At 43.8% G+C, this 26,290-nt stretch overlaps 1 protein-coding gene across 11 annotated transcripts in view; it reads right to left on the reverse strand.

The window, feature by feature from the left end:
- MBNL2 (muscleblind like splicing regulator 2) overlaps positions 1-26,290 on the reverse strand; it is a 199,622-nt gene that overhangs the window by 100,774 nt on the left and 72,558 nt on the right. Inside the window, exon 1 of one of the 11 annotated variants that reach the window (XM_073569554.1) lies at positions 18,003-18,197. The exons of the other annotated variants lie outside the window; for them this stretch is intronic. The gene's annotated coding sequence lies outside the window, so the exon portion shown is untranslated. Of the gene's footprint in view, positions 1-18,002; positions 18,198-26,290 lie in introns of those variants that run through there. 11 annotated transcript variants of the gene reach the window in all.

The following is a 26,290-nucleotide window of genomic DNA, read 5'->3' on the forward strand; positions in this document are numbered from 1 at the left end:
CCACTCCTGGTACAAAAATTTAAGCAGTTCTTTGTTTGACGGCTTGTGACTAACCATCTTCATCTTGATTACATTCCAGAGGTTTTCAATGGGGTTCAGGTCTGAAGACACTGTGGCTTGTATGCCTCTCCAGGTCTCCGTCTAGCCATTAGATGACCAGGTGTTGCGCAAAACTGAGAATTTGACTCATCAGGGAAGATTACTTATGTTCTTTGGCAAATTTCAGCCTGGCTCTCCTTTGCTTCTCATTGATGAAAGGCTTTTTTCTAGCTTTACATGACTTGAGCCCTGCCTCTAGGAGCCTGTTACGAACTGTTCTTGCTGTGCACTTCACCCCAGCTGCCATTTGACATTCCATCTGTAGGTCACTTGATGTCATCCTGCGGTTGTAGTGACATTCGAATAAGATGATGGTCATCCCGGTCAGTGGAGAGTCGTTTTCATCCTCTGCCAGTCTGTAGCTTTGCTGTCCCCAATGTCTGCTGCTTGTCCTTGTTGTAATGGACTGCCGTCTTAGACATTTTAAGCATGGAGGCAACATGACGCTCACTGTATCCCTCTCCTAGTAAAGCCAGAATTGAGCCCTTCTTTTTCTCACTCAAGATTTTGATTTTTCTTTTCAACTCCTTTGGCATGGTTAAAAGTTATTTTTTCATTCCTATTACTTTTGGGATATTATTAGCACTTGTTTTGCCATCCAGATTGTCCTATTGCAAGAGGATTGTGAACACCACATCAGGGTTTTTTATACTATCCTTCATTAAATAAGATTTGGTTCAGGTGATCACCTAATCAGAAGCATATTAAGCAGAATGAAATGTCCTCTGGTTGGAATTCAGCTGACACTGGAATGGAATGGCTCAGACATGTAGAGAAGCTGATTTTTATAAAACTGTGCAGTGGTCTCTTGATTTTTGCCAGAACTCTATTATGTATTAAATGGCGGGTACCTTGTCAGTTAGTTCCGCACTAGCATGCATATTGATATTAAAGGTGCTTCAGATGGGATCTATCACTGGCGATCATAAAAACACGCTGGTCTAACAAAAGTGACAGTCTTTAAAGCTTTTTCCTGCTATAACTGTATGTTCCTACACTTCGAAAATTAGGTGGATTTTCTACTACATATTAACCTGCTGAAAATCCATTGTGTTTTACGCATAGTACATGAGATTTTAAAGGGGTTGTCAAGTTTTAAACTGCAAGTCTGCAGTCACTCTATGTGTCTGCAAACTTGAGAATGTTCACATCACGCGGACTGCGCCATATGGGGTTTCTCCAGTGCTGGCGTCAGAAGTGGGCAGTCTTGTGACTGCTAGTATGCGATTTGCATATTGATGGTCCCAGTCCGACTAGACTGTGTACAACCTCGCTCAGTTCACTTGCATTGAGCAAGGCCGCGACCTTCTAGTCAGCATGCGACAGTATGCATGCAAATTGCATACTTGCAGTCACAAACCCACCACCGGCACCAGAGATTCCCCACACCACGCAGTACGTGCGAAGTGAAGACTCACAAGTCTAGAGTCACAATGAGTGACTGCAGACTTGTAGCTTAAGGCTGGACACCTCTTTAACATAACTCATACACACACTATGGAAAATAGCAGCGTAAATTGACAAGAGCTGTGGCTAAGGGAGAAAATATTTCCATCCACCCGCGCCTTCTTCACAATGAAGGTCAGCAATAACTATCCTCCATAGGAAAGTACTCTTAAAATGAAGAAAAAACAAGTTGAAAAGCACATAAGGAAAAAAAACTGGCACTGTGTTACAATGGTTTTTAAGGAGGAAAGTATGAATATGCAGACGTAGGGCGTGACTCCTGTTATCATTTAGCTGAGTGTATTTGGCATAAACACGCACTTCCTAAGAAATTAGATCCAACTAGGAAAAATACCAATTTAGGTCATATGATTCTTGTTATTGCTTTCTGCAGGATTTGTAGCCACTGTTCAGACTCACGAAAAAAAAGAGTAAATGTTCTTAATATTAATATTATTGTTTTATAAATCATATAAAAACCAACCACAGCACAACTGAATGATGACAGTATAAGCAACACGTAAAATAGTAGTTTACCTGCAATAATTGATACAAATGGCAATGGGCAATAAGGAAGGGGAGAATGTCAGTTTTTTGTAGAGAAGAAATACTGTTAAGAGTAATAACTGTCCCTAAAATCCAAACGATGACTGGGTGGTTCCCTTTAATTAATACAAACTTGGCATCAACATGACATATTAGAGAAGCATTATATGCCTCTAGCAGTACACACCCAGAGCTGTTCCCACAAAGCACCTCATTGAGGCATCATGCACAAGTCCATGCGAATGGAGCCTGTATGGTGGCACATGGAGTCCTCCTTGTAAGAATATATTATGGAGGAAAGGGCGCTTCAAGGGTGCTATGTGTTCTCTGAGGAACCCTACTCTCACTTGGAAGAGATATTTCTAGACTAAAATATAAAATCTGATTAAATATAGAAAAAATTCTATATAAATCTGAGAAAAAAAATCTTGTCATGCCTCTATGAAAATAGATACATACAAAGGTACAGTATGTGCCCATAAAAGTCTATTATGACCCATACACCAGGGATGTGTAATAAAGCCGTACTTGTGTATACCAACTTATACTCCAGCTCACTGACAATCCGATAGCTGCTACTGCACAGGCACTGGCGGAGCCATTTTGCTAGAGTAAAAAACTTTCCTCTTCCAAGATGGCGCCGCCGGCGCGTGTGCAGTAGCAGCTATTGGTGACCATATAACCTTGAACCTAACTAGCTTATTTAGATCAGCCCACAGCTGTCTGCGTTGCCTTTGCTAGTTATCAAAAAAATGATCAGGGTCCCTCCAATTCTTGATAACCAGCCAAGGCAATGCAGACAGCAGTGAGCTGATAATAGGCTGGGAAGGTCCAAGGTTATCTGACCCTTTGCAGTCTGATAATATAAGCTCGAAGCTGTCTGCTTTCCCTTAAGCCCCCGTTACACACTGCGATATCGCTAGCAATATCGCTGTAAAGTCACCGATTTTGTGACGTTGCAGCGATATTGCTAGCGATATCGCTGCATGTGATACTTACCTCCGACCGGCTCCCCCGCTGGTTATCGCTGATCGCGCAAAAAGATCCTAGACCGTTCCTCGTCGGCCACTTCCTGCTGCGCTTCTTGTGGCGCCGACGAGCGACGCGTGGAGCCGGGCGGGAGGACGCAGGATCGCCGCATCTGACAGGTAAGTAGCGACCCCCCTCCCCAGCGATGTCGCTAGTGAGATCTGCCTGTGTGGCAGCTCACTAGCGGCCATCTAGCGATGCACCAGCGATCCTGACCGCGTCATATCGCTGGTGCATTGCTAGGTGTAACGGTACCCTTAGCTGGTTATGTAAAATAGGGAAGACCCCATGTCATTATTTTTAAATTATTTATTTATTTAATAGGATGAAAAAAGGCTAAACATCCTTTAGTGCCACATGAAAGACACTAAAGGATGTTAGTTTACTATATGTAGGGGATTTGTGACATTAAACTGCAACATTACATCTATAGAACAAAGAAAAGAACCAGCAAAATACATTTTCATTATTCATGCTGTGCAAGTGCACAAAACTGCCCCAAATAAAGGTAGAGACGTAAAGTCATAATAGGTTAGAACATACCCATCATTATAACCACCAACAGCACCGCTGACCAGGAGAACCCCAACGCACATTTCGCGGTACAACCGCTTCCTCGGGGGGCATCACGAAACGTGCGTTGGGGTTCTCCTGGTCAGCGGTGCTGTTGGTGGTTATAATGATTGGTATGATCTAACCTATTATGACTTTATTGGGCTAAGTGCAATACAATTGACATTGTTCCCTTCACCCCACCTTATTACTTATGAGGATTATATCCCCATGTCATGGTTGTCTAATGGGGGTTTGGATGGTTTTTATGTCTTTTTATACAAATTTTGCCTGTCCATTATGAGGGAACTTATCTTTTTTACTCTTATCTACCACTAACCCCACTGCTCAGGGTGCTTTTTGTGTACAATGACAGTGTTTTTTCATCTGACTTATTAATGCCTTTATTTGTCTTGCTCCTTTTTTGTCTTTTATAATAAAAGTTGTTATTTGAATCTAGCTTTGGACTCAGTTCCTCCTTTTTTTCAACATTACATCTATCTATTCTATCTCTCTATTCTGACGGTTTGGGCAGTGAATTTACTGTATTTGGCTGATGAAATGATGGGTTTTCCTTTGAGATCTGCGCATAAAAATCAGACAGCAAACGTGTAGACCATGTGCCGTTACGATTTCTTTTTCTCGCACCCATTGACTTGCATTGGCGAGTGAGATCCGACTCTCACAGACAATTGCAGCACGTTGCAAAGTTTCCTCAGCCCGATCTGAGCTGAGAAAAAGCTCGCAGATGAGTACTGACTCATTTAATAACATTGGTCAGAGTGCAAAGCGATGTTTTCTAGCATTGCACTCCTCTGTATCATAACGCCAGTGTGAGCAAGCCCTAACAGAATAAGTGACTTTCTGCTATATAAAGGTGCATTCAAGGTTGAAGAACATTTTTTAGTTTGTGCACAATTCCCTTAGGCACATAGGGCATTTTGAAGAATTTGACACAAATAAATGTCAATGAATACTACAAGACGGAATAAGAAAAGTAATTTCCAGAACCCGCAAATTATAAATTGGGCCCCTACTTTATGAAGGTTTCAATACCATGGAGATGCTCATCAGCAGGACTGTGATCCTTCTTCATTGAGTACTTACACTTTAAAATGATTTGTCTATGTAGTCCAAGGGTATCTTCAGACAGAGGTTTTTTATGTGAATTATGACGTGGATCCACTCTGAAATCCACATCAAAGAGTGTTTGAAGAGGTATTTGATCTGGATTTTGAAGCAGATCCACTTAAAAATCCAAGAAAAAACTTCCACCCACATGAACATACTGTAATGGAATATATATTCCTTAACACATTAATCATAGAATAGCTTGGGACATGAGTTCAGTAGATTGAAATAAGATGATCACTTCACTGCTGAAGAAGCAAATCTGGCATGGTGTTAAATGTTACCTAGTGCATAAGTCTGTGTACTCTTCCAGCAGGTGTCTCCCATATTAGATAGGATGCAAGATCTGTGAGTGCCTACATGTACCTACAGATACTGTCTACCTATATTTAATACATTTATCACATGCTGTTCGCAAAGCATCAAATAAAATGATAAAATGACAATGTGTCAAGACATGATTAAAATCGAGGCATAACACTTAACAGAATGATGGATCAATCATACCAGTCATCCACCATCATTCTACACTGAAACAGTTCTTGCCCGCTGGGTAAGACATACCACCACAATACAGGGAGAGTAAACCCACCACATGTGCTAGGATGTATTCCAGCCTCGTGGATACAATCCTCTACTTTCTATGGGGGGATCTTCATGTGGTGCTCTGAATAGCTATTCACCGGTATGGCTTCTGACAGGTCACTGATCCCTCACTGACCTGCCCCCTAGTTTACATAATGAAATACATTATATACAGTGGGGCAAAAAAGTATTTAGTCAGTCAGCAATAGTGCAAGTTCCACCACTTAAAAAGATGAGAGGCGTCTGTAATTTACATCATAGGTAGACCTCAACTATGGGAGACAAACTGAGAAAAAAAAATCCAGAAAATCACATTGTCTGTTTTTTTTTCATTTTATTTGCATATTATGGTGGAAAACAAGTATTTGGTCAGAAACAAGCAATCAAGATTTCTGGCTCTCACAGACCTGTAACTTCTTCTTTAAGAGTCTCCTCTTTCCTCCACTCATTACCTGTAGTAATGGCACCTGTTTAAACTTGTTATCAGTATAAAAAGACACGTGTGCACACCCTCAAACAGTCTGACTCCAAACTCCACTATGGTGAAGACCAAAGAGCTGTCAAAGGACACCAGAAACAAAATTGTAGCCCTGCACCAGGCTGGGAAGACTGAATCTGCAATAGCCAACCAGCTTGGAGTGAAGAAATCAACTGTGGGAGCAATAATTAGAAAATGGAAGACATACAAGACCACTGATAATCTCCCTCGATCTGGTGCTCCACGCAAAATCCCACCCCGTGGGGTCAGAATGATCACAAGAACGGTGAGCAAAAATCCCAGAACCACGCGGGGGGACCTAGTGAATGAACTGCAGAGAGCTGGGACCAATGTAACAAGGCCTACCATAAGTAACACACTACGCCACCATGGACTCAGATCCTGCAGTGCCAGACGTGTCCCACTGCTTAAGCCTGTACATGTCCGGGCCCGTCTGAAGTTTGCTAGAGAGCATTTGGATGATCCAGAGGAGTTTTGGGAGAATGTCCTATGGTCTGATGAAACCAAACTGGAACTGTTTGGTAGAAGCACAACTTGTCGTGTTTGGAGGAAAAAGAATACTGAGTTGCATCCATCAAACACCATACCTACTGTAAAGCATGGTGGTGGAAACATCATGCTTTGGGGCTGTTTCTCTGCAAAGGGGCCAGGACGACTGATCCGGGTACATGAAAGAATGAATGGGGCCATGTATCATGAGATTTTGAGTGCAAATCTCCTTCCATCAGCAAGGGCATTGAAGATGAAACGTGGCTGGGTCTTTCAACATGACAATGATCCAAAGCACACCGCCAGGGCAACGAAGGAGTGGCTTCGTAAGAAGCATTTCAAGGTCCTGGAGTGGCCTAGCCAGTCTCCAGATCTCAACCCTATAGAAAACCTTTGGAAGGAGTTGAAAGTCCGTGTTGCCAAGCGAAAAGCCAAAAACATCACTGCTCTAGAGGAGATCTGCATGGAGGAATGGGCCAACATACCAACAACAGTGTGTGGCAACCTTGTGAAGACTTACAGAAAACGTTTGACCTCTGTCATTGCCAACAAAGGATATATCACAAAGTATTGAGATGAAATTTTGTTTCTGACCAAATACTTATTTTCCACCATAATATGCAAATAAAATGGAAAAAAAAACAGACAATGTGATTTTCTGGATTTTTTTTTCTCAGTTTGTCTCCCATAGTTGAGGTCTACCTATGATGTAAATTACAGACGCCTCTCATCTTTTTAAGTGGTGGAACTTGCACTATTGCCACTCCTTCGTTGCCCTGGCGGTGTGCTTTGGATCATTGTCATGTTGAAAGACCCAGCCACGTTTCATCTTCAATGCCCTTGCTGATGGAAGGAGATTTGCACTCAAAATCTCACGATACATGGCCCCATTCATTCTTTCATGTACCCGGATCAGTTGTCCTGGCCCCTTTGCAGAGAAACAGCCCCAAAGCATGATGTTTCCACCACCATGCTTTACAGTAGGTATGGTGTTTGATGGATGCAACTCAGTATTCTTTTTCCTCCAAACACGACAAGTTGTGTTTCTACCAAACAGTTCCAGTTTGGTTTCATCAGACCATAGGACATTCTCCCAAAACTCCTCTGGATCATCCAAATGCTCTCTAGCAAACTTCAGACGGGCCCGGACATGTACAGGCTTAAGCAGTGGGACACGTCTGGCACTGCAGGATCTGAGTCCATGGTGGCGTAGTGTGTTACTTATGGTAGGCCTTGTTACATTGGTCCCAGCTCTCTGCAGTTCATTCACTAGGTCCCCCCGCGTGGTTCTGGGATTTTTGCTCACCGTTCTTGTGATCATTCTGACCCCACGGGGTGGGATTTTGCATGGAGCACCAGATCGAGGGAGATTATCAGTGGTCTTGTATGTCTTCCATTTTCTAATTATTGCTCCCACAGTTGATTTCTTCACTCCAAGCTGGTTGGCTATTGCAGATTCAGTCTTCCCAGCCTGGTGCAGGGCTACAATTTTGTTTCTGGTGTCCTTTGACAGCTCTTTGGTCTTCACCATAGTGGAGTTTGGAGTCAGACTGTTTGAGGGTGTGCACAGGTGTCTTTTTATACTGATAACAAGTTTAAACAGGTGCCATTACTACAGGTAATGAGTGGAGGAAAGAGGAGACTCTTAAAGAAGAAGTTACAGGTCTGTGAGAGCCAGAAATCTTGATTGCTTGTTTCTGACCAAATACTTATTTTCCACCATAATATGCAAATAAAATGAAAAAAAAACAGACAATGTGATTTTCTGGATTTTTTTTTCTCAGTTTGTCTCCCATAGTTGAGGTCTACCTATGATGTAAATTACAGACGCCTCTCATCTTTTTAAGTGGTGGAACTTGCACTATTGCTGACTGACTAAATACTTTTTTGCCCCACTGTATATCAACATTTGATGTTCAACGCCTTGTCTACCATGGTTTTCACACATTGCGACCATCACACATATTTTTGCAGCTATTTTTTGAAAACATGATAGCCTCATAGATCTGCAGGGTGGTAGTGTGCCAGGCTTGCACCGAGTTTATTGCAGCCAGTAGAGCTGAGGCATATGGTAGCATGTAGTTCTACCATGCGGTTCAAAGCTAAGCGGCACACAACCGCCCCTTGTCTGCGCCAGCCTCAGGGAGACTAGCAAACCTTAGCCTTTAGTTACTAGAAGCATTTCACATTAGCTATCACTTAATTAATACTAATGATCAGCATTAGTGAAGAGCGATCGTGCTGGGATAAGGTGTTATCTGAGCATGCTCGAGTGCTAACCGAGAGTCTTCAGCGTGCTCGAATAAGGCCTCTTTCACACTTCCGTTTTTGACCATCAGTCAAAATCTGCCAGGTTTTGAAAAAAACGGAGCCGCCATTTTTTTTTTTGCGGATCCTTTTTTTCCCCCATTGAGTTGCATTACTGGCGGATCTTGACGGATGGCCATCCTTTGGATCCGTTTTTTTGCGGATGCGCCATACTTTTTGCGTCCGCCGGCATGCCTGGACGGACCTTGCAACTTTTTTTGGTTGTTGGATCCGCATTTTCCAGTACGCATGCCCGGAGAAAGGAAGTCAGGGAGAAAATTAACCCTGAAATCCTTTCTGACGGACGATAAAAATTCTCTCTCTCTCTCTCTCCTTCCCGCCAGCGGTTCCCTGAAAATTCTTCATTCTGCGGATCCGTCAAAAAACGGATCCTGTGGCATCCGTTCACATCAGTTAGGAACGGATCCGCTTTTCCGCCTTTTTGGCGGATTTTAGCTGACACTAAAAACTAAAGTGTGAGAGAGGCCTAATATGTTCGAGGCTTCGCGGCTGCATGTTTCGCGGTTATTAGACATCCGCTACACATGGATAGATCGCTTGTTTGTTAGACAATCCCTCCATGTGTTGCAGCTGTCTAACAGTCACGAGACATGCAGCCGCGGGGACTTGAACATATTTTTCGATCACGCCAAAGTTATTTGGTTAGCTCAGGAGCATGCTCAGATAACACCTTATCCCAACACGTTCGCTCATCACTAGTCAGCATCACAATGAGGCATGCTTCCAAAACGCCAACTCAGATCAAATTTCGCCTTCCTAATACATTCCTCTTGATGTTGAGAGAGCTTCACACCATATTTCCTTCTTATCCAGAATTGGGATTAAGATCTATTTTAAGATTTTTCCCCACCTCATATTTGTGACTCACTGGATATTGACTGTATGTAACCACATATAAAAAAAATAATGTTATAGGGGTACAAATTCATTGCTAATATTTCAGCATCGTAATACAAGAAGGGTGCTATAAAAGGAGCAAAACACAGGCCTGAAAGGAATAGTTCCTCATGCTGAAGTGCATTCAAGCTTTCTGGTAGTTTCCCCCCTCTCATTATCCAATAATAATCCTGTTAGGTAATATGGAAAGCCAAGGTGATACCCCTGATGATATGGAGCTTTCTGGAAAGAGTTTACACACTGGCCTCACCTTATTTTCTAGTGGATTATTAGACCCTGCATAAACCCTTCTTATCTACAGACACTGCAATGTAAGCCAACACGAGTAGGGGGGGATCAACCCAAATATCATCTATATATAAACGCCTTATCGTGTCTGTCTGTAACAGAAATCGCGGGCCGCTGAGTGGTCGCGGCCACCAGGCCCCCGCCAGGCCGCAACCAATCAGCGACAGGCGCAGCTGTTTGTAACGGTAAGCTGCGCCTGCCGCTGATTGGTCGCGGCCGCCAGGCCCCCGCCAGGCCGCAACCAATCAGCGGCAGGCGCAGGCCTTAATCTGAAAAAAAGAGAATTAAAATAAAAAAAAGTTATTCTCACCTTCCGACGGCCTCCTGTCTTCTTTCCACGCGCCCGGCCTCGCGTTCCCAGTAATGCTTGGCGGCTTAGACCGCTGATGACGTCACTCTCGCGAGAGCGAGAAAGAAGACCGCAAAGCATTACTGGGAACGCAAGGCCGGGCGTGTGGAAAGAAGACAGGAGGCCGTCGGAAGGTGAGAATAACTTTTTAATATTATTTTTGTACAGGGCCGCGGCAGTGATTGGTCGCGGCTACAGGGCCGCGTTGCACATTGGTTGCGGACAGAGGGCCGCGACACTGGTTGGTCGCGGCTACACGGAAAGGGGGGTGAGGGGACCATGCATACCAGGATTGAGGGGTGAGTGGACCATGCATACCAGGATAGGGGGTTGAGGGGACCATGCATGCCAGGATTGGGGGGTGAGGGGACCATGCATACCAAGAAAGGAGGGTGAGGGGACCATGCATACCAAGAAAGGAGGGTGAGGGGACCATGCATACCAGGATAGGGGGGTGAGGGGACCATGCATACCATGAAAGGGGGGTGAGGGGACCATGCATACCAGGAAAGGGGGGTGAGGAGACCATGCATATCAGGATTGGGGGTGAGGGGACATGCACACCAGGATTGGGGGGTGAGAGGACCATGCATACCAGGACTGGGGGGTGAGGGGACCATGCATACCCCAAAAGGGGGGTAAGAGGACCATGCATACCAGGATTGGGGGGTGAGGGGACCATGCATATCAGGAAAGGGGGGTGAGGGGACCATGCATACCAGGAAAGGGGGGTGAGAGGACCATACATACCAGGAAAGGGGGGTGACGGTGAGCATACATACCAGGATTGGGGTGTGAGAGGACCATGCATACCAAGAAAGGGGGTGAGGGGACTATGCATACCCCGAAAGGGGGGTAAGAGAGGACCATGCATACCAGGAAAGAGGGGAGAGAGGACCATGCATACCAGGACTGGGGGGTGAGAGGACCATGCATTCCAGGATTGGGGGGTGAGGGGACCATGCATATCCCAAAAGGGGAGTAAGAAGGCCATGCATACCAGGAAAGAGAGGTGAGAGGACCATGCATACCAGGATTGGAGGGTCAGGGGACCATGCATACCAGGATAGGGGGTTGAGGTGTAGCATGCATATCAGGATTGGGGGTGAGAGAACCATACATATCAGGATTGGGGGTGAGAGAACCATACATATCAGGATTGGGGGGTGCATTATTGCATTATTATTAAATCTTCAAAAATAAACTGCATATATATATTCTAGAATACCCGATGCGTTAGAATCGGGCCACAATCTAGTTGAAATAGAATTTGGAACAACCAAAGGATCACTGGTTCGCAGAGTGGAGTAGACCAGGAAACAGCCTGGTCTACTCATCTGACAGCTGTCTGCTGAACAGTCATTCAGATGACACTTCTGTCTCCTGACTCGCCCATTGGCCAAGCGTTCCTGCGTTCTCTATGAGGGAACCACTGCCAGACTCCTCTGCTGGCAGCTTATCTCCATACTGAACGAAAGAATAAGCTGCTGAAATTTCAACGGCCCGATCCTTCTCTCTGCTGACATCATGTATCAGGGAAGAATCGGGAGGCCACTGCGCTCGTTAGGTCAGCAGATCCCACTGACATCGACAGGCTTGGCCGACTATAATGTGTGAGGAGGTGCTAAGCAGTAAGCAACCATGGCTTACGGTCACTGCGGAGTTGTGGGCCACGCCTGTACGTTAAATGTCCAGCTCAGTGGCTTATCACGTACAGACACAAATTCCACAGCCACCATAAAGAGAAGACAGGACACCTGTGTGGCTTTTTGTGTTTCTCTAGCCCAAATATTTAATTTCTTATTTATAATGTCTTCCTCTATAAATTTCAAATAGAATATCGTGTTCCCTCCATTTTACATGTTATGACAGATGAGTCTGTAGCTAAAAGAAAAAGATGGATGAAATGGCAGTTGTGGTCAAAGGGAATCTTTCACTGGGTTTTTGCTCTCTAATCTCAGAGCAGGATAATGTAGAGACCGAGACCCTGCTTCCAGCAATGTGTCACTTTACAGGACAGTCATTTTGATAAAATCACTGTTTTATCCGCAAGAAAGTATCACTAAAGGACTAGTAACCCTGAAGCCATGTAGTCCTCCATATTCATGAGTTTTGTATAACCCCGCCCAAATCACCGATTGACAGCTTTTTGCCTATGCACAGTGTACTCAGAAAGCTGCCAATCAGTAGTGTGGGCGGGGTTATACAGAGCTCAACATTCAGAGAAATGGCAGATCTGCAGCAGCTAAAAGAGTGATTTTATCAAAACTACAGCAAGCAGCCCAGTAAGTGATACGTCACTGGAATCAAGGTATCTGCCCCTACATCATGCTGCTTTCAAAAACCTGGTGTCAGATTCTCTTTTGGCGATATGCGTGGGGTTCTCGTTCCCATATAATGATTTTTCCATGCGTGGCATGGGTGGCCATGCAAATGTCACTCTAATGCACATAGTTATTGCTTAGTTTCTTTTATATATTTTCATACTGCATTCTTTCCTGTCTGCAGATGTGTGTTGCACCGTTCTTTACTGAACATTACTTGACATAACTTTAAGGGTATTGTCCATTCATACTTCTCTTGGATATACATCACATGTACATGGCTCTATTGCTTATCATGTGGTCATATGGCTTGTTATCTCAGCGCCAACAGTGGCATAGGAAACAGGTTCTGCAGCAACAGGCGCAGATAGGATTTTTGGATTCAGGGGTAAAGATAGGATACTGCAAACATTAAACAGCATCTAAAACCATGAATTTGGGGTCCACAGTGGATTTCAGGCCTGTATCAAAAATAGGAAAAATGGCCCATGCTACCCTTAGCATCACATATTCAGCTTTCATTCTATGCTATTTATCATCATGCATAGATAATTAAGGGGGTCATTCGTAGCCTCCTATTCTGACAGCCCTCCAGCAAACACAGGTTATAATGAATTGACATGTATAGTCACAATAATCCAAAACGTGAAACATTAGAAATAATCCTTTATGTAAAATAATCAACTCCAGCAGAAGAGATACAGCAGAGAAATGATATTTATACGACTCTCTCAATACTATTATTCCCCATTTTTATGGTAAAATGATCTCAATTAGAAGCCTATCAAGAGGTCTCATACCGTTTGGACAACCCCTTTACTAAACATGGACTGCAGTAGTGATCAGCTGATTTTGGCAAAGTCTGACACTGAAGATCAGGTGAACACAGCGTGCATGCTCCCTGCAGTGGCCGCTGCAGGACAAAAGTGGAATTACAAGGCATGTTTTCCAACAGAGTCTCCATCAGTTAAAGCAAGACCTACCTGCTCTGATGGAGTGCACACAAAAGTATAGAAAAAAAAGTGTCTGATTTTCATCCAAAAAAACTGGATAATTTCTGTATTGTCATCTGTTTGGTATCCGTTTTTATACATCAGCAGTTAATAAAATTTACAGTTTCCTACGTTACAGAATTGCAATCAGCTGCAAAAAGGATAATGCATAGGGGACACAATTTTTTTTATGCACCCATGGACTTGAATAGGTGAGACTCTGCTGTGAAGTTATTCACGCCAACATTTGGTCCATGTGAAAATACTTTCATCTGAACAGCCCAAATGGATGACATAGGTTCCAATGCTGTCTGTGTGAGGTCGATGTTTTTCACAGAAAGCACTCGGACTCAAAATACTGTTGAGTTAAAGTAGCCAAATCGAGGGAATACTTTACCACTCCAGAGTTTTTTTATTGCATTGCTGGAGTGGTGCTTTATGGCTGGAGTCACACTAGCGTGTGGCATCCGATGTGATATGCTAATTAGCGTAAGGCATTGGGTGCGATATGCTAATTAGCGTAAGGCATCAGGTGCGATATGCTAATGACTCGGCTCCCGCTCGGCTGCGAGCATGAGCCGAGTGTCTGTTTTCTGTGCTCAGATCCTCTCACATCTCCTGCATCCATCCTCCTCCATAATTCCTCCACGGCCTGATTCGGCGTATATCTGACTGCACTGGGATAACATCCGAGAGCTACCCGATGTTTCACAGGCACCTATAGACTTGTAGGGATGCGTGTGAGCCGAGTCTCTCTGCCAATTACAGCATGCTATGATTGTTCTCTCATGCTTAATCGGCCTAAGAAAATAATCAGAGATCTGCACTGACCCATAGAATAACACTGGACCGACTGCTATCCAAGAAAACATTGGATAGCACTCGGCCATGTTATAAGCTCGTGTGAGCGAGGCCTAAATGTAATTCTCCTGTCCGTCTCATACTCACCTGCCGCCGTCTTCATTGTTTTCCAACGTCACTCCTGTCGGTCTACGGCGAAAAGTGACCTGCCGGCAGTGTCAGTATTTTATCCAATACTTAAAAAACCATCCCTCAACCATAACTGCACTGCTAACTACAGACCTGTCTCTAATCTTCGCTTCATCTCTAAACTGGAACGTTTGGTCCACTCCCGTCTAATCCGCTATCTCTCATATCACTCTGGTTTCCGCTCTTTACACTCGACTGAACCTGCCCTTACTAAATAATGATCTACTAACAGCTAAATCTAATGGTCACAATTCCCTGCCGATTCGCCTGGATCTCTCTGCAGCATTCGACAATGTGGATCATCAGCTCCTCCTTACTATGCTCTGCCCTAACGAGCTCAAAGACACTTCCATCCTGACTCTCCTATCTCTCTGACAGCTCCTTCACTGTATCTTTTGCTGGCTCCTCTTCCCCTTACTGTTGGGGTGCGATTTCCATGTGTTGTCCCACCATTACTGCCCAGCAACCTGCCTTCTGTCTTGGTGTCATATTTGATTCAGATCTTTCCTTCACTCCCCACATCCGATCACTCGTTCCCGTCACCTGCACCTCAAAAACATCTCTAGAATGTGACCTTTTCTTACCTTTGACTTTAGAAAAACTCTTACTATAGCTCTTATTCATTCTTGCCTGGACTATTGCAACTCTCTACCAATTGGTCTCCCTCTTACTAAACTCGTCCCTCTCCAATCCGTCCTGAATGCAGAAGTCAGGATCATATTTCTTTCCAACAGCTATTCCCATACTTCTACCTGTACCAGTCATTGCGCTGGTTGCCCAGCCACTCCAGAGTTCAATATAAAGTTATCACTCTCACCCCCAACCGTTCCACAGTTCAGCACCACCCTACATCTTCTCCTTCGTCTCAGTCTACCACCCTACCCATGCCCTCCATTCTGCTAATGACTTATAACTTAAATCCTCAATAATCCGAACCTCCCATTCCCGTAACCAAGACTTCTTGTTTTTGAGTGCTGCGCCAATTCCTTGTATGCACTACCCAGGACAATTCGATGAATTCTCAATACCCATAGTATTAAGCATGGCATACAAACAAATTTCTTTAGACTGGCCTATTGGCCCACCTCAGTTAACTAACTATCCCCGTTTTGATTATACAGAATTTTCTTCAAAATCATGACCCTCGTAATATCTGTGTACACACCCTACATGCACTTAATAGCCCTCTGTGTCTGTTCTTGTACACCTACATTCTGGTGACCAGTTCTTGCAGAATTATGTGAATTCTCTATTTATTATTTTGATTTCTGGACCGTACAATATAAGAACATTTTACCATTTACCTTTGTGTCTTCCCTAACACCTCATTGATTGTAAGCTTGTAACCAGGGCCCTCACCTCTTGGTATCTGACTTATGTGTCATTCTGTAATGTCTTTTATTAGCTGTGCAAGTCTCCTCTAAAATTGTAAAGTGCTGCGAAATATGTTGGCGCTATTATTATTTCATGGAGCAGCGCGGAGGTCACTTTTCAATAAGTCTATCATGAGAGCCTTGTTCTGGCTCTTATAGACTTGCATTAAAGGGGTTGTCCACTACTAGGGCACCTTTTCTTGATCTAAATGTTTGGCCCCAATAAAATGAAAAAGATTATACTCACCTCCCATGCCGTCACCATTCGGGTGGTGACGGCACTCGCGGTCTCGGGGCTGTGTTGCGGTATTGGGACGCATAATCTCGGCACCCAATCAGCACTGGCGTCACTGTCCCTGGAATTCTGTCGAAATGAACATCAAGAGGAAGTCCGGTCCGCGGCTCATCTCTGACTGCCTCTTCATGTTCAATTCGTAAGAAGGCTGGGACAGTGACGCCAGCTACAACCATGCCACTGTGGAAAAAGACTCCGACACCAGCTGAAGTTAAGCTTCCCTGAGTGATCTATCTGTGGCTAACAAAGGCCTAAATATAGATAAAAGCAAATAAATAATAATAATCCTTGCAGAACAGTATCTTTGTGTTAGTGAATCCAGTTTATGCCACCGCAAGCACAGAGACAAGTAAAGCTAAAGTATGATCTTCAGCCCCACATACTGCATCTCCGCTACCGAGACCAGGCTTTAGTGCAGAACGTGAAGATTTGCACAGCAACAAGCAGGTATAGATATATGTCTGCAACAGGGTTTATAAACCTCACAGTGTATGGGAAACAGAATATAGATACCGCAACAAAAAACATATGGTTCTCAGTGAAGATGACGAGAATTTAAAAATAACGTAAAACGAATATGCAATATTTTATTGGGAATAGGTTATCGTAAAAAACCATTAAATGTAACGTACTCCAAAAATAAACAATATCTACCATTCTCATTAATATTTTTGAGCCCTATAGGTCTATGGTGCATCCCAAAAGCACATTTAGTGGCATTGCATACTTCTTCCCTAAACTTCAGGCACACCAATGAGGTATACACACTGCAGGGGAGCTGCGGTCATTGGCTTCCATTACTAAAAAGGGCTCTTCAGACTGGCTGCAGGAAAGGGAATATGTATATAGACACACATTGTGAATGGAGTATATATACCTCTTCTACATATAATATATATACATACGCCCACATACGTAATGGAAGAATGATTATCCATTTTCATAAACTGCAGTATAAAACCACACCCCCCCCATAAAAACACCACATCTCATGCTCTTTTTCAGCTTTGCAGTATAAATGTCTCACCTTCTAAGGCTTTATTCACACATCAGTATTTTTTGTATGCCAACACCAGGAGTGTCCCCAAGACACAGAACAGCAGAACAGGTGTCAATCATTCAATTAGAGTTTTTCTCTGTCCCACTCCTGGTTTTGGCACACAAACACTAATGGAAAATACTGACCAAATCCCGAGGTGTGAACAAGCCCTTACAAAGTGACTTAGCTTTTCCAGAGGTGGTGTCGGCTCTGTCCGGTGCCAGCCATGGCTGCACTTGAGGCCTAGCCTGCCTGGCAGGGCACCACTTGCTGATGGCGCCCACTATGCCCTTTGCTACAGACACGCCAATTTCAAACAAATATTTCTTATCTTATTATAAGGCTGGAGGGAAAGCTAGAGAGTAGACGAGAAGCTAAAGAGCGAAAGCAAGGTTTTTCTGGGAAAGGAAGAAAATCTGATGTTGTTAATTGATTCTGCTGGCTGTGTGGTCTCATTAATATTGCATGAACGTGGCATAATTGAAGTAGGCGTTATTATCATAGCAAACCCAACATACACTTACAACCTATAGAGAGCAAATACCCCAAATCAATGCCGCTAGGTTATGCAACCACTCCACTGTGATCAGGAGCAGGGGATGATGATGGGGGCTCTGGAGCGGACAGCAGTGAGGCGACATCTGCAGGATGGCAGGTGCCATCAGATGGGGGGCTAGCCAGGGTCCTCACTTGTATGCAGCAGACTGCAGCAAACTCTTCTTCCCTTCGGAGGCACTGAGCAATCTCTTACCTTCCCCAGCACTTGTTATTCCTCTGCTCTCTGACAAGCAGCAGCATCCTCCTCCTCCTCACCCCAGCAGGGATGATCTGCAGCAGACCCTTGCTGGCACCCTCACAGATGCTTTGCCCTTCCAGGGGTTTCCCATCAGATGATGAAGCAGAGAGAGATGGCTTGTACAGTGTCACTGGCAATCTGCAGCCCTTCCTTTCTATCCCTCCCCAGTCTCCAGGAACCAATGAGAGGCAGGTCCCTCATCCCTGGCTTCTCTGCACTGGCTCCAGGATCCTGATTGACACTGCAATACAGCAGAACTAGTGTGCAAAAACAACAGCCATACTGATGGAAATGGAATTTCCTTTCCAGAATGTCCCCGTCACCCACCCCAGAATGTGATCAGGGCATCTGCATCATCCTACTGCAGGGCCCAGCACCCCTGAAATACAACTCCCAGCAAGCTCAGCGGCTGAAGGTGACAGGAGCTGGGCTCAGCAACAGCTGCAGAGGAAGGAAAGCTTCCCTGTCCTGCTGAGCACACAGCAACCAGCAGCAGCCACATTCCCCTCTCCTGCTGCAGTGACACTGCAGTCTGTGCTGCATGCAGGATGCTGAGTGCAGATCACTGGTGCATCATGGAGGCCACAATCCAGACACTACCTGGTTAACAGAGGCATCACCATAATGCAGTACATCAGGCCAGTATGCTCTGCCTATAGTATAGTCTATGCTGTGCTGGAATCACAGGAGCAGGGCTTCATTCTCCCAGCACTGTGAAAGTGGCATCCACACTACAGATAGATTTAGCAGTAAGTTGCTGCCTAATAGACCAGACAAAGCAGGGAAATGTGTTGTATAAAGGTTACGGCTTATTATCCAGCTCATGAAAGACAGAAGTGTCTTCCCATATGCAGGGTGAGAACAGAGCCCTATTTACTGGCTGTACAGACAATCCCATACACTCTGCTTCCAATGCTTAAAGGGAACCTGACATGATGGAAGTGCTATCGCATGTTATAGAGCAGGAGGAGCTGATCAGGATCATCTACATTTTTGTGGGTAAAGTTTTACTAATTATTATATTTCCTTCACTGAAATCCCTAGTATTTGGACGGTCCCACTTATGACTGACAGTCTTCCCTGTATGACTGTATGTAGAGACAGCTGTCAATCACTAGTGGGACCACTAGTGGGACCACTAGTGGGACCACTAGCGGTCCGCCCACTGGACTCCTACATACAAACACCAGGGATTTCACAAAAGAAAATGCTAAATATACTGAATCTTTTCCCACAAATCTATATATCATTCTGCTCAGCTTCTCTAAAAGATGTTATTGAGCCAAGATCTCGATCTGCTTATGCACCGCTCTGATGTATTTCTAGTTAAGACCAGCCGGGAAATAAAACAGTCCGGCACCTGTGCACGAAAATCTCATCACCAAAAAACTTCAAATGGTGATTAAAAGAAAAACCACAGAGCGGATTTCTTCACCAACTGTATCAATGAAATCTGCATATCACCCCCATAATGACCATGCATTCACTTTAACTTGCAAAATTGTTTCTATAATGGTCACCAGCAGTCGTTCAAAACGCGTCCAGTTTCACCTCCTTGCATCCCTTATCCCTAATCATGCCTAGGCATATTGTAGTGTCGCCATATCTATTTTTATCATGAAATAAAGGACTTCATTTTATGGATTGAAGCTGGATTCTCTCATTTCGTCTGCAGCCAGTCCGGTCTCTTACCCAGGCCAGCACAGGAAGATTCCTCCAGACCCAGCAATTAATACGGCAAATGGCATAGAAAAATATTGGGCCCAATTAGTGAACCTAACTCATTAGTCTCCTTATGAATTAGACGCATCTCACAACTGCTGTGCGCCTCTGACAAAAATATTAATCTTCAGAGGATTTAAATGAGTTTGCCGATGGGGCTCCATCATGGCCTGTGTAAGGAGCGCAGGGCGGTAGTCATGGCCGAGGGGCTGCGTTGCCACATCCTTGCACCCCATAGATAAATTGTGTCCCAGCGTGCCATCGCATTTCACCCAATTGCTGGCCGTAGGCCTCCGCTGTCTTCAGTCCTCCATACCCAGAAACAGCCGGACACAACTTAGGGGACGCCCGGTTTGTTTCAACATTTAACAGTTTGCTTGACAGTTGACGTACTGTACATAAGATCACGCAGTATCGGGCACGGCACCCTCGGTTTCTTGTTTCAGTAACACAGTACATTGCCGGCTTTACTTTCTCTCCGCCTGAACTATCCCTGCTGTAATATTTCCTGTCAGCATCAGAGATTTTCTGTCCGGCTCCGCAGTATTGCCGAGATCCATACTTTTCCTCACGTCGTGTCACTTTCAACTTCCTCTGTACGAAAGGAGTGTTGGTGCTCTCCATAGCTACCGACTCGAGCCTTGAGCTATGGACGTTGCAGGAATATCCACAGGGAGTTCGGTTAGGCCTCATACAGCCCAGCACAACTCGTACTTGTTTCTGCTAGCAGTTCACTGCCCTTTTAACTCGACCTAGCAACAGTCACCACTGAACTCATTCACTAACTGACTAAAACCAGGACGTGATTGCCTTTAACTGGCCACAACCCCTTCCACTTTGGGCTGGACCAATCATTGACTGGCTCCTTCCTCTCTATGCCCCAGCAATTGGTTGCTGGGCAAACTTAACCTGTGCACTATAATTACTATATCTTGTATGCCCACAACTGAATCTTTTCACTTTCTAACTTAAATCCCTAAGTTCTATGCTGTGCCTTATACTTTAAACCTAACCCTAGGCTTTCCCTATATATTGTACTATAGATAGTTCACATTATATATTAATCAACATGCATTACAGTAACTGTATCACTTAGTGTCTACAGAACACTATGCAAATTCACAAATCACATTAGGCACAAAATACAAAACCATGTCACAACACATAATTAAATACATTCCTTGAAGACGCTGTCTTTAGGGGGAGAGACATATGACATTTCCTGTCACACCCTTACACCCAAAAAGTGGTTTGGTACCGTGTTAGCCAGTGGAAAAAAATATATATAAAGTGCTCTCAGCACTTTATATATACCCTTACACCCCGCACACATTGGGGTAGCTGCATGGACTGGTTTAAAAACAGTAAAAAAAAATTTGAGCAACTTTAACAAAATGTTGGTGGCTTTTTAAGGTATTTTATGCCAGAAAATTGTGAGGTCTAATTTTGCTTTGAAAAGAATACAGCTGGAGTATTCCAAAGAGCGAGTCCCTGCCTCAGCGGCTGTCAATTGACCTAAAATCTGTTACGTATATTGAGAATTATTCTTATTTGTTGAGCTCAAATTTATAATTTTTAAATTCAGCAAAACCAAAACATAAAAATCATAAAACAATGCAGAAAGCAGTGATAGAAGAATTAGGCTACGCTCACATGTAGCAGTACTCTCGCGGAAGTTACCGCGAGAATTCCGGATTCCATTCCGCGGGAAAATCGCATTTTAAATTCCCACGATTTTCCCGCGGAAAAACTAGCGAATTGCTAGTGTAATTAGCTTGCAAAATGCTAGCGTTTTCCAAGTGATCTGGAGCATTGCTTGGAGAACTGATTGACAGGTTGGTCACACTCGTCAAACATAGTGTTTGACAAGTGTGACCAACTTTTTACTATTGAGGCCGCCTATGCAGCATCAGTAGTAAAAGATAAAATGTAAAAAATAATAAAAAAATAAAAAATATTGTTATTCTCACCTTCCGGCGTCCCACGCAGTCTTCCCGCCTCTCTCCACGCTCCCGGTCCCAGTAAACCTTTGCGCGAATGACCGCGAGACGTCGCACACCCGCGACGTCATCGCGAATAACCGCAAGACGTCGTGCTCCCGCGAGATCTCGACGTCATCGCGGTCATTCTCGCAAAGGATTACTGGGACCGGGAGCGTGGAGAGAGGCGGGAAGGCTGCGCAGGACGTCGGAAGGTGAGAATAACAATATTTTTTATTTTAATTCTGTTTTTTACAGGGATATGGTACCCACAGCCGAGGACAGTCTCCTCTCCTCTGGACCGTGGGTACCATCTGCAAATGTTCTGTTTACTTTTCGCATGGTGGGCACAGCCACATGCGGGAAGTATGCGAAACAATGCAATCCTATGAATCCTATAAATTAATGAGCATGCTGCGTTTTTTACCGCAAAGCGATTCCGCCGCGGAAAAAAACGCAGCATTAGCACAGAATTGCGGAATCCCATGGATTGCATGGGATGCTTATTTTTCGCGTTTTCGCGGCAAAATCGTGCATTTACAACCACCGCGAAAACGCGAAAAAACCACCACGTGTGAACTCAGCCTTATAATACCTAATCGGAAGCACCAGGAACACAACGGAGTATGTCCTATGCAATACAGCACGACTGTAAAGTCTTCTTCCCAAGCACTGGTAACAGGCGCATATTTTCTGCCTTGTGCGGCCCTACAATGTTGACAGCTCATTAAATCGGCTGTACAGCAGAATGAACCACTTTAGACGATGTGCAAAATGTCCCTGGCTGTTCCTTCTGTACACTTCGATTAAGGGCACTCTAATGCCAAGTCACTGATCCACTTCTTCCAAAACACAGGAGAAACATAGACTAGAAACACAATGTAGAACTAGCCAAACAAAACCACTAAGTCCATATACCGTAGTTTGCTGTTTTGTATCTTTGTGTTTAATTCAATATTTTTCTAAGGATTGACTCACCGTACTTCAAATCCCAGGAATACTCCACAGGGTTCTCCACAAACACCTTGGTCCACTTTTATAACCTATCAGCTCTTTTACCCTGTACTCAAAGAACATGAGTTTTTCCTTCCCCATACACTCGCATGGTGGGTTTCGGATAAAGCCACACATGTAATATTTCGCTGTTTCCTTATTAAAGTGAATGTTACTCAAGATTCCTCCCTTTTCTAGTTTTAGATTGTGCCCCTCACTTTTAAGTTTTGGGAAGTCTAAATCTTTTTAAACCCCTAAACCCTAACGTCCATAATACGTAACTTCCTATATAGTGCCGTGATGAACTGCAAGCGTGGAATGCAAGCAGTCATACGTAAAGCATTACCGGAAGTTAGACGGGGTCAGGAAAGGAGTGTATGCGCTCCGCCACAAAGCATGAATCGCTGACACACTAAGCGTTAGCTGAAGATGCGCAAAGAGGTCAAGAGAAGAACACGGGTAGGTTAGATAGAACATCCCATATAATGTGTAAGAGAAACAATGTGAAAGTGTCGGAATGAAAATAATTTTTTATTAAGTACGATCAATGACAGGATGTTCATCGCGGCAGTATCCAGGAAGCTATGTATTATATGGGACATGCGCCGTAGCGCCTTATGAGTCATCGGGTCTTCTCTCTTCACGTCCATTGGCTAAAGACACATTTAAATAGACCGCCGCCCCTCACTTAACTACCCCCCCGGAAGAAGTCAGCGGTGAAACGCGCGTCGGCGTGTGGGGATGTCACTCTACCACTTCTGAGGTAAACTCCAGTGTTTATTGATGCCTTGAGGATTGTATAAGTTTTCTCCCCTCTCTGGTGGGCATCAACCTTTTGGCTGTGGAGACACATCCCAACATATATTGGCAGTAGCATATAGTATTTATATTTCATTGGGAGTCTTACTTATCTTTATTATACTGGACAATTGGACTAATCGCATTTTACATTGCAAAATTCCTATTATTACTATCTTAGGATATTTGGCTATACCATGTTTTTGCTTCCCAACTTATTTATCTTATACCCCCTCATTTTCTTGCCGATGTTGCACATTTCTACCTCATTTGGCAGCATTTCACTTTATTAACTGTTTATCACATATTCTATTGTCTGTGGTGTTTCCTCTGTGAGGCACTCTGCTTTTTTATTAATTTTTTTGTATCTACTGTTTTAAATATTGTTAATAAAGCTATATCGTTTTAATACTATGGATCTCTTCATATTTCCTGGTGTTATTGGGTACCAGGATGCTCTGATGTAATATGATGATGGCAATATAGTAAGAGGATAAAAACTTTGATGGGAGTGTTTCTTTAAGACTGTAGTTTCTAGTCTTAATGCTGGGTGTGCAGGTGTAAGATGCGCCAATTCACTAAGCGGCACATGCTACGTAATGAATTAGGTGCACTTCATTACCGACGTGCTCTTCCGTACACCTTGGCAGAACTGTTTGTCAAGCGACTAGAGTACTTTCTGGCATCTGCTAATGTTGTAACTTTTGAAGAATTTGTTGGTTGGGCTTCTCCACTCCCATCCCACCCCTGAAAACATATTTTGTGCAATTTTTAGTTGTGCAAAAAATGTTGTAACTTTTCTGTTTTACGACAGAAATCTGGTGAAAATCACTAATTCGGGGTCAAAGTGAAAGTCTCGGACTATAGGGCAAACGGCAAGAATCACAAGGACGAGTTGCAAGGCTATAATGCAACCTTTGTCACAGCAGGTTGACCACTTCATCTGTTGGATTCTTAGTTTTCACCGAAAGACCAATGTTATGGATATCATGATAGAAGAAACTTTAAGGTAATGAAGCATAATTCCTAGGGGTATGGTCACACGGCGTCCTTAGACCATGACCTACCAGTATGCTTTAGTTGTAGGAAGACGCTTTGATGCTTTTTGCAGTAGTTTCGCAGCTAGCATGTTTTTTTTAACACTCTATATATAAAATAGTGGCAACTTCCAAGCCGGAACCTCCTAAAGAATGGAACGGTCAATGCTTTGCGTCTTTTGACGCCTGAAGCTGTTAAAAGATATTACAAAAAACAGACGCTATGCACAGCAATGTTGTTTTAACTTTGCGGATCATATGTTCATTGATTGTTCATGGCTTTTTAGCACATTTTCAGGCAAGTTCAAGGCAGGTTTTTTTTATCTGAAAAAGATGTTCACATTCATTTTCAGACCATCTCTAAAAGATACTGTCACCAACAGCCAAATAATTTTTCCTGCCATGTAGCTGCAGCCTTGGGCCAATTCTTCAAAGAGGTTTACATGATTCCATAAGGGTATGTTTCCATGAATCGCATTCCTTGCGCTTTGGACCGAGCGGAAAGCCCGCTCCGCTCAAAGCCCCGCCCCCTGTTGAACGCGCGGTGATTCCGGATGTGCTCATTGAAGACATCCGGAATCGTCGCATCGTATACATAGAGTAGGCTATTTATCTTGCGGAGACTGAGCGTCTCCGCAAGGTAAACCGACTTGCTGCGGTCTATAAAGACACAACGCATGTCCAGTTTCGTGGGTGTGTCACCCGCGTATTAGGACGCATTTCCTAAAATTTCCTCCACTATGCTGTAACATGTGGCTGCTGCGGATTAAACGCTGCGGCTGTACGAAGCGTTCAATCCACAGCAAATCCGGATGTAGTCCTGAACGTGGAAACATACCCTTAGAGCTCCAAGATCTGATCTCCTACATTCTTTCCCAACCAAATTTTCAGGGTTCTACTGCATCTAAGGTCGTTCAGTATTCGGTCAGTATTTGTAAGCCAAAACAAGGAGTGGGTGATAAATACAGAAGTGGTGACGTGTTTCTATTATACTTTTCCTCTGAATGTTTCACTCCTGGTTTTGACTTACAAATACTGAGGTAAAATACTGTTCAAATACTGAACGTGTGAACATGGCCTTAAAAGGAAGTGTACATCGTGTTTCCTATAACTTTGTATCCATGGCTTCCATACGGACCTAAGTTGACATAGTAACAGACAGCAAACACACCCTATGTAGCCATACTGCTTTCCATGAGTCATTCAGTTCTTTTTAATGCCTCATTCAGATGCCCATAGTACACGTACGTGAAAAATCTGTGGTTTTCCTGGACAGAACACGTACCCATTATAATATTTGGAACTGTTCACATTCTCCTGTTCTTTTTGCAGACTATGTTTAGGCAAAAATATCATCGAGACATGTTTGTTTTTGATCTGCGTGACAGACCAATGAAAGTCTATGGGTCTGTGAAAATCATAGACAGCACATGGATGGCATCAGTGTGCAGTCCATGATTAACAATGTAATGTACAAGACAGGGCTGTGGAGTCGGAGTCGTGGAGTCGGAGTTAGTTTTGGTTGGAGTCGGAGTCGGTAGAAATGTACCGACTCCGACTCCAGCGTTAAAAAAAATGTATTAATATTTCATAATTGAACTTTCATATGAATTTTATAAATTTTACTCAAATATATATGTTCTATCAAACTATGAACAACAGTGATAAGCAGTTCTGCTGGAGATAGAGACATTTCTTACTTCTTGTGTGTCAC

Source organism: Dendrobates tinctorius, unplaced genomic scaffold, assembly GCF_039654945.1.
Source record: "Dendrobates tinctorius isolate UK_male_01 unplaced genomic scaffold, ASM3965494v1 ptg000026l, whole genome shotgun sequence".
NCBI classification, from domain to species: Eukaryota; Metazoa; Chordata; class Amphibia; order Anura; family Dendrobatidae; genus Dendrobates; species Dendrobates tinctorius.